The sequence below is a fragment of the Diospyros lotus genome, chromosome 12 (genome assembly GCF_014633365.1).
Source record: "Diospyros lotus cultivar Yz01 chromosome 12, ASM1463336v1, whole genome shotgun sequence".
Classification (NCBI taxonomy): domain Eukaryota; kingdom Viridiplantae; phylum Streptophyta; class Magnoliopsida; order Ericales; family Ebenaceae; genus Diospyros; species Diospyros lotus.
This window is the reverse complement of record NC_068349.1, coordinates 28,894,316-28,904,335: the sequence shown is the minus strand read 5'-3', so window position 1 is coordinate 28,904,335 and position 10,020 is coordinate 28,894,316.

Sequence of the window (10,020 nt, the reverse complement as noted above, 5' to 3'; positions counted from 1 at the left end):
TTCCATTTCTTTTCCATTTTCTTTTTAGGCAACAACATCATGGCTTGCATTTAACACTTGAAAGACCATTTACTCTCCAATTTTGAATTTCATTTAAATGCCTATTCTTGATTCACAAGATCATGCCATGTGTCCCTAGTCACCATCTCCCAATTTCTTATTTCTTTCCCATTTAAATTAATGGGACTATTTTCATAACCATCACACTTGAGAGACATAATTAATTTCTTTCTTATTCAATAAAATCTCCATATTTTCCAAACATTAATGGGAGACTAATTTTCATTTCTTTTAGATTTTTATTTTAATCCAACACCATTATGCCCCTCTTTAAATGCTCACAAGACCAATTATCATTTCTTTTGCATTTATTTAAATCTCTCATTTAACTTGGACCACAAAATGCCAAGTGTCATTACAAGACACTAAACTTGGCTTCCAAGCTTCCATCTCCACCATCCATGTGGCATCACCACATTTATTCACTAATTTAGGGAAAATAATTATTTCCTCCAATAATTTCATATTCTCCATTTTTCCTATTTTCCATAATTAATTTCCTTTATGGAAATAAATTCCAAAATTCCCAAAATACCCTTTGAGAATTTATTAATCCCATATATCTCCACATAAATACCAAATTAGATTTTATTCACTTACACACCTAATTCCACATAGGAATTATTTCTAATTTACCAAAATACCCTTTATATTGAATTTCACTATCCAAATTACCAAAATACCCCTGTCATAGGGCACCCTCAATCTCAAGGATCCAACACCTTCTCAAGGGCATTTTTGGAATTTTTTTTTCACTTTCTTTCTCATTCTTTTAACACCTGTAACACCGGGTGTTACACACATGGATTCGATCGACGCCGTCGATCTAATTAGCTGCAGAATGGAGAGGCGGCAGCGAACAAAGGAGATACAAAGGGAGATACCAGAGGCAGAGAGACGACGATGAACAAGGGAGATGCCGGAGATGAAGAGATTTGAGGGAGATGGCTGCTTTCACAGTGAAAATCCGGTTGGATTCTAAATCGAATGGTTTGATTTCAAAGAAATTGGTGATTTACAATAGTGTTTGTTGGAAGAGAATGTGAGAGTGAGAGGGAGAGAGAGAGATGATTAACAGAGATGAGGCAAGGGCAAGAGGGTGAGGGTGAATACAATATTCCTTATCTAGGTCAAGCCTTTTCTTTTTTTTTTTTTTACAAAAATGAAATTTGTAAATTTTTCCATTTAAATATTCTAACCTACCCAAATGGATTTATTATCCCTAATTAAATAGACTTGGACTAATTCGAGAGATATTTCTTTGTTTTGAACATGGTCCCTTAGGTGAGGGTCATCAAACCCATGGGGTTGTCCAACATAAACCTCTTGGTAGTATCCTTTGGTTACAAGCATTTCCTTGTTTCTTATTATATTTCCATTTTCATCTATTTTGTTCCTAAATACCCATTTAGTTCCTATGGTTGGGTGATCTTTAGGTCGTGGAACCAATTTCCACACTTTATTTCTTTCAAATTGATTCAATTCTTCTTGCATAACCATGATCCAATTTTCATCATTCAATGCATCTTTAATGTTTTTAGGCTCTATTTGAGATATAAAAGCAGCATATTGACATTCATTTCTAATAGATGCTCTTGTCCTAATTCCTTTAGAAGGATCACCTATAATATCATTATCTTCTACATATTTTCTTTCTCTTAGGAGTGGTGGTTCTTTTTCTTCTTGAGGAACAATTTCTTCATTTTGACTTTTGTTGCTAGAGGGTTGATTATTTTGATGTTCTAATGAAAGTTTTCTTAATTCATCTTCATCTTCTTCTTGGGATTGTTGAACAATAGAGTTTGTATCATCAACTTTTACTTGAATAGATTCTTCTATTAATAATGTCTTCTTATTGAATACTTTATATGCCTTACTTAGTACTGAATATCCTAAGAATATGCCCTCGTCACATTTTGAATCGAATTTACCTAAGGCAACTTTATTATTTAGAATGAAGCACTTACTACCAAAATTAGAATTGAATTCAAACATCATTTCATTAGAGATCATGTTCAAAGAGGGGACATAAAATTATAATTTTTTGATACAAACCATCAAGCAGCTGATATCTTTACTAAACCTTTGGATAAAAACAAATTTGAATGTTTTAGAAGTGAACTAGGAATGATCATATCTTAACATCATATCTTCGTTGATGTAGTAATGTATCTTAAATGTACATGATATATATTGTGGTAATATATCTTGAATATACAAAGTTACATTTTCAAAACACAATGTTTTTATTTTTTCTCCCTCAAAAAGCCTCTGAAAACCGGTCAACCAGTCACATTAATGCTATCGACCGATTATTAAAATAGCGTTCGATCGATCCAAAATGCCTATCGACCGCTTGAATAGGCTTAAATTAATTTTTGAACCATCATCCAAACGGTCGATCATTCATGCCATATTGTCGACCGCTCGGACTCAACCTGTCGACCGCTCAAGCAAAGCTGTCAACAGCTCCTATCGAGATTTATAAAAAGCGGGTGACCATCGGGTTGCTCTCAATACCCTATTCTCTCTCTCGTTATTCTCTCTTGGCCGATAACCTCTTCTCTCCACTTCCTCTTACTCGATTGACCACCCTAGTAAACTTCCTTACATCAATCTCTTCCGACTTCTCTCATCTCAATGGCTCGCACCAAACGTCCTCAAGCCACGAAAGAAGGTCATCCAAATGAACCCACATAAATTCAATGGTTAGTAAGCAATCCGACTAATCTTAGTCGCTTTACTACTCTATTTTCCTCTCGTGAAGTCATTATAGAAAAAGATTTCTTGATCTAGATTTCCTAGAGTCTATCAGATTTCCATACCTAGGTACTCTAGAAAGTTTTGGTTGGTTGCCATTCATTTCTTTACATAGAGAAGTTTATGTGGATGTCGTTAGAACATTTTACTGCAATGTATCAAACACAATTCACAGTTATGTTTCCCAATCTAGATTCAAAACCAAAGTCTATGGAAATTCTATCAACATAAACGCTAAACACATAAACACTTTCTCTCAAATTCCAAATGAAGGCCTCATCTACAATCCTACTGAGTTTGATCATGATCTTGCAGCCAAAGCCGTTTTTGAAGATAAGTCTCTTTTATGTTATATTGACTTATCATCCAAATTATCCTCAATGGGTCGTCTCTTGCACCTTATTTGTGCCCAACTCATTGTGCTTAGACAGGGTAATTTTGCCCAAGTTACTAAAGAAGATGTGTGGCATGCTTATTAACAACTCATTGTGAGTTGATGGGGTAATCTTGCACCTTATTTACTAAAGAAGATAAAAGCATCCTACCAACTCATTGTGAGTGAGATGATTGGTGGGTTCACTAACAAACAAAGGAGTCTCCCTTATGGCATGCTTATTAGCTCAATCATCGATTCTAAAATCGATAGTGCAACCCTTATTAACACTCGCTGCATAATGATTTAACCTTCCAAAGTCCTAAATAGCGAAACCCTAGGATGTATGGGATACAAAGAAGATAAACACGGAAATTGGGTTAAGTTTAAGAAGTGAGGTGCGCCTTCCTCACCTGGACATGAAGATGCTTCTCCTCCTATAGCTGAGCCTCATACCACATCTTCTATTCCTCCTCCGTCTCCTATGCGTGCCTCTTCATCTCATGCATTTGCAAAGCCATCCTATTGTACAAATGATCTCGTGATTCATGGGATTGCTAGCCTTTGAGCTAAGGTTGATTCCCTTTGAGGAGAAGTTCGAGAGCATGCAGCTCAAATGTCTCAGTTTATGGAGCTCATTCTATCTCGTCTACTCCCCAACCGCATCAACCTCATCTCCGCCTCTTGCTACAAACTCCTAGTTGATAGGATTCTTTTATCTTGGTTCATATATGGCATTTCTTTTTTCAAAACTTTATGTTCTATTGGTGGTTTTGGTTTTGAACCTATGCACTAGACCTTGTTCATGCTTTAAACTTGGTAATGGTATCTTTTTGCTCTTGATATTTTTGATATTGATGGTTTATCTATATGCTCTTGTGATTGAAATTCTTTTTATCTCACTTTAAGGGGGAGCTTATTCTTAAGGGGACACCTTTTGCTTGTAAGTCATTTCTTTTTGATTTCTGACAAAAAATGGGGATGAAGTAGATTGAAATCGAAATTGAGATTGAAGTTGAAATTCAAATTGAAACTGATTTCGATTGCAAGTTTGAAAGTTTTTGTCTCCATTAAAAAGAAGGAGATTGATGATATTGATGTTATGGTTTTGATGGTTGACTAAACTTATTCATATATGATATTAAAATAAATTCAATTTCAAAATATTTTTCTAACAAGTTATATTATTCAAAATCAATCAAAAACAATCTTTCATATTTATATCATAGCAAAATTATCAAATTGTCTTAAACCATCGGTCTCATTATGTTCCAAAATATTAGTCTTAAAATTGCTGTGTAAAATTCATATACAGTAATAGCTTCTATTTTCACGTATGAGAAGCTATCGACTGGTTAAGACATAGGTTGTCGACCGGCTAAACAACATGCTCTCAGTTGTTTGCTATCGACCGCCTCTGCATGTTAACCTGTCGATCGGTCTTAAGAACCTGTCGACCATTTTTCCTTACCTGTCGATTGGTGTTCAAATTTTTCAATCCATCCTGTCGACCAGTTATATGAAGCTATCGACCGGTTTGTCGCAGACAGCTTTTAACGACTAGTGACCACCGCTCTCAAGTGTTCTCTCCACTTGCAACAGGATGATTTCAAGTTTTATCTTTCAAATCTCTATAAATGCAAGTCAAGAAGAAGAATTCGAACGACCAAAGCAATCTATCTACAAGCTCCCAAGTGCTCATCAATCGTGCTTCAATTGTGCCCTAAGTCTTTTACTCTCAAGGCTTATATTCTATTTGTTTCAAAGCATAATTTTTAGTCTAGTATTTATTCTTGATTACATTGTAACTAAGTGGGCAAACTAATCTCTTGTATCATTTCTTGTGTTCCTAGCTTGTATAGCTAGAGGACCTACATGTCAAAGTAGGGGGTTTTGTTACCTAGGCTTGCTAGAGGGCTTGCTTATTTAAGCAAAAGGTTTATATCTTCCTATCTTAATGCTAGAGGGCCTATTCGGTGTGATAAGAGAGTTATAGTGTTTTGCTTGAAAATCCTTAGTGAGGAACTAAGGTAGTGGATTAGGCTTAATTAAGACGAACCACTATAAATCCTTGTGTTCTTCTATGCTTGTGGTCTTTCCATTTTATGTTTTCAAGCATTCCTTTATTTCTCTCTTGTTTCACATATTTAAATCCCTCATTGAAAAATATTTTCTATTTTTGTGTTTTCCATTATCAAAGTGAGATTGTCTTTACACAATTGATACCTCATTGTGCCATTTCAAGGTCTTGAGTTTTTTCAACGAAGCCGTGGTCTTCACAGACGACATCTCTATTTATCAAAAGAATTTTTAATATACTAATTCACCCCTCATCTTGGTGTATGCCATAGCATTTCTATTCTATCACACGCGGTTAGCCCTCTTACATGAGTCCCCATGGCAGTTCACATATGACAAACCACCAACAAGCCACATTCATCAAACAACATGATGTAAGACAAAATAGAAGGAATATGCATAAATCAAGGGGAAAATGATATGCATGCCACGACCCAATCCTATTGCACAGACACGATTTTCCATGATGACCCATCAACAAATCACAACCACAAACTCCATTATGTGTGCAAAAATCAGAAAGATATGCTCGAAACAAATGAAACAAGAGACGTAAGCCACAACCCATCCACAAATGAAACCAAAAATGATCAAGAGGAAACATGCACAAGAACCACTCAACTTGATTGTTTACCCGAGGAAGCACTGTTTACAACAAGCGGGAATGATTTTCTCATGGTTTTGACGTCGTCTGGCACAATCTACGATGGCGGCCCGAACTTTCCAACGAGGCCTTTTCTTCCTCATTCTTAGCAGACATTTCTTCCTTCTTTTGGCAATATTCTCCCCTTTCTCCCAAGAACAAAATCCTCCCATTTGATTCCCTCAATCTGGTATAAATTCACCTCAAACCTACTTGGAATGGTTTGTGAGCAAACCCATGACTTTCTTTATAGACTTCTTGGGCCAATCACACGTCGCCACTGATATGTGATTTATGCATAATTAATTCGGACAAGTGTACCATAGTCAAATATGCATATAGTGATGAAAAGAGTGTCGATCTCACAAGAACTAGATCACAATACCAAAACAATTTTAATTAGCCTAAGTTGAACTAATTAATTAATCGGATGAATAAAAATAAAAATAAATGAAAGACTAAATTCTTTGTGAGAAAAATTAATTAATAAATGCACTAGGATTTAGATTTCATTTAATCTGGGTTATGTAATTATCTATTCTATCCGATTCAAAACAAAAAATACCATTATAATATTTTATAATTATTTGCATGTGATGGTGGATTTTTTTTAATTAATTAATAAGCTTTCTCAAGTCATATTAATCCTTTATTAATTCAATTTTACTGTCGAATTTCTAAACAGATATCAACGAAATAAATAAGCATTAAGTTCTTTGGAAATCTTTAATCTCAGAAGGGGATTTGACTCACTAAACTTTCTCGATTATCACGCATGAGCTTATCATCTTTTGATCTCATAGTCTAGCATGTGATTTATATTGCCTATAAATCTAATTTATAATAATCCTTTACTCAGTTATGCACAAATCATTAGATCATTAAAATATGACCAATCTTTTAGAGTATTAAACGTAATAATATAAATTCCTCACGTAAATAATAATCAGGTTTTGAATCGAATTAAACAAATAATTACATAATTTCAAAATTAAAATCCATCCAAATCCTAGTTAAATAATTTAATTAGACATAATTAAAATAAAAATACAACAAAAAATTGAATGAAGAATGAAAAAGATGATGCCCCCTGCACCGCTGCAATTGCTCGTGCGGCCTTTACTGTTCGTAAGGCGGCTTCTCTCTTTTTTCTTCAATGCGCTACTTCTCCGGAATCTCTCATTGTGCGTTGCAGCTCTTCAATTTATTCTCCCCTGAGCTCTCAATCTCACTTTATTATATATATATATATATATATATATGAGGCGCTGGACGCCCTAGCCATCCAATTCCAGCCACTTTGTATATTATAATAAATATATATACATATGCATGGAGCCTTAGTCTCCACATTCACGCCTCAGCCACCAATTAATATATATATATAATAGTTATTTTTTATAATATTATATATAAATAATATAATATAATTTAATATACAATATTTTGTATACTATTAATTATATTAATTTTAATTATATTATAATATTATTTATTTAAATTTTTTATTTATTTTTATTTATATTATAATATTAATTTTAAAATTAATTTTATAATATATATATATATGCCCGAATCTTCGAATTTATTAGCTTTGTTGGATTCCTACAAAAAAAAAATTAAAATAATATAAAATTCATATAAACACATATTTTAAATAGAAATAATAACACAAGATTAAGATAAAAATATGTATATAGTTAAGCCCTATCAAATATCCCCATACTTAACATTTTGCTTGTCCTCAAACAAAACAAACAAGAAATTAAAAAAATTAAACATTTAATTTTTACACTAGGCCAAAATTAATAAATCCAACAACATATCAACGTGTTGATAAACCTATGAACCAATCACACAGCCACACGGTCAAGATTAAGAGAAGTACCAAGAAACAATACGAAATTGAAAGCCAAAACAGAAACGAATATCACAACATAACGCACCCAAGAACAAGAGATATACGTGTTCGGACCAAAAAATCATACTCACGGTAGAGGCTCCGTCTCTACTTAATCCACTAGAATAATCAAGAGATTTACAGAATACATATACGCACAAAATCTCCCTCGACAAAATACAAATACCCACAAGATCATCATGGCAACTCACAAATCAAAAACCATAACAACGAGAAATGCAACAGAGTACAATGCTTAAAATACCCAGCAACCCAACACTCATACCTCACCAATCTCTCACAAAACCACCCCAAAGTGATACATACTTACCGTGAGACAAGATTGGAATCGTCTTGTGATCTTCGTCCATTCTAATTGTCGAGCGCTTTCCTCTGATCTTCGATCTTACTCTTCGCGTGCACTGATCTTCTACTTGCTCGATTAGAGCTTCTGATCATGCGTTGGGTGTGCGAGAGAAGTGTTCTTCTACTAATTTCTCCCTAATTCATTGCTTTATATACATGGGCCAAGGGACATAGATGGCATTGATGGGTTTAACATAAAACACGGGCTTAGGCTTGTTGAGCTGCAGACACTAATGGCCCAACCCAATTATTTATATATAAAAACCCAATTTAATTATTCCCAAATAAAAATATATAATAAAATCATAATATAATCAGAATATACTTTGTTAATATATTTAATATCAAAATATAATACCATATGCCATATGTTACATACATGAATTAATCAAATAACGTAACATATCAATCTATTTTGCATTACAATATTAACACAACGCATAATTAATCTCAAAATTGGCTATCTTCCATATTATCATATTAACTCTAAATCCAAAAGTATTAATTAAAAGAATTAGTCATGCAAAATCATCACTTTTGATGCCATCCATACTTCAAAATTAATTTATGAACCTTACAACTAACATAATTAAATCATGCAATAGCTTTCTTGCAATCATTTCTCTCCACTACTACAAATATAAGGAGTAACAGGGATGATTTTAATTTTTTTTTTTTGAATAAATCTTTCCTAAGCATTATTACTTAGCTTTTGACGTGAATGTTGACATTTTGTAATGAAGATATTCGGTTACTCTCCTAAATAATTGCTTAGAATGCATTTGTATACTCATATTTTGAACTACCGTTTGACGTGAAGGATGATGCAGGAGCACACTGTCAATCTCCAGTTACTACTAAGTAGCTCAAAACATAGGAATAGATAAGTAGCAATAACAATTTTTTTTCTTTTTATTTTGCTCTTTTTTTTTTTTTCATCATCCCATTTTACTTCAACTGTTTAGGCCTAGTTTCAAGAAATAATCACAATATTATTCTGACATAATCAATCATGCATATTCACAAAATCCCATGAATTTTGTCAAGAAACATATATTTCAACAATCATGATAATCTGGCATAATCAATTCATTTTTTTTAACACTATTAAACCTAGAATTAATAATCAAATAGAACAATTCCCAATCTTGAATTAACTATGCATTGAACCAAAATTAATATAGGAAACATGAAATCGGCCTAGACATGAAAATAAAACATTTTTCATTCATGCACATTATATATTTTTTCTCTTTTTTTTGTAATAAAAAATAAGAATTATTGAATTTTTCACCCCTACACTTAAATTAAATATTGTCCCCAATGTTTAAAAATAAGGAAAAAGGAAAATAAAAGCAATACTCCCTTTATGTGGGCCTTCTTGGAATGTTCAAAAATTATTGGACTTATTCTTTTGAAGAAAAAGGGCTTGATTTATTCATTCAATATGTCCTAAAAAGAAGAAAGATAAAAAGATAAAAAATAAAATAAGAAATCAATCCAAGAATATTATAAAAAATAAGAGAAATAAAATAAATAAATAATATTTGAATGGGTTGCCTCCTATCAAGCGCTTTTTTATAGTCATTAGCATGACTACATCTCTATCTTCAATGAGGCTTGAATTCAATCAACCTTTTCTTCTTTGCCATTATTGCCTTCAATACTTTGTCATAATTGGGCATTAGAGAAATAACACCAATCAAAGGGATGTTAATATAAAACTTTTTAAACCTCTTTAAAAATGTAGTAACTTGTTGAACCAAATTAGTTGTAATAAATATTTTTGAAAAAAAAAAGAGGGGTTTCAAAAGATTTTAAATTAAGAGTAAAAGAACT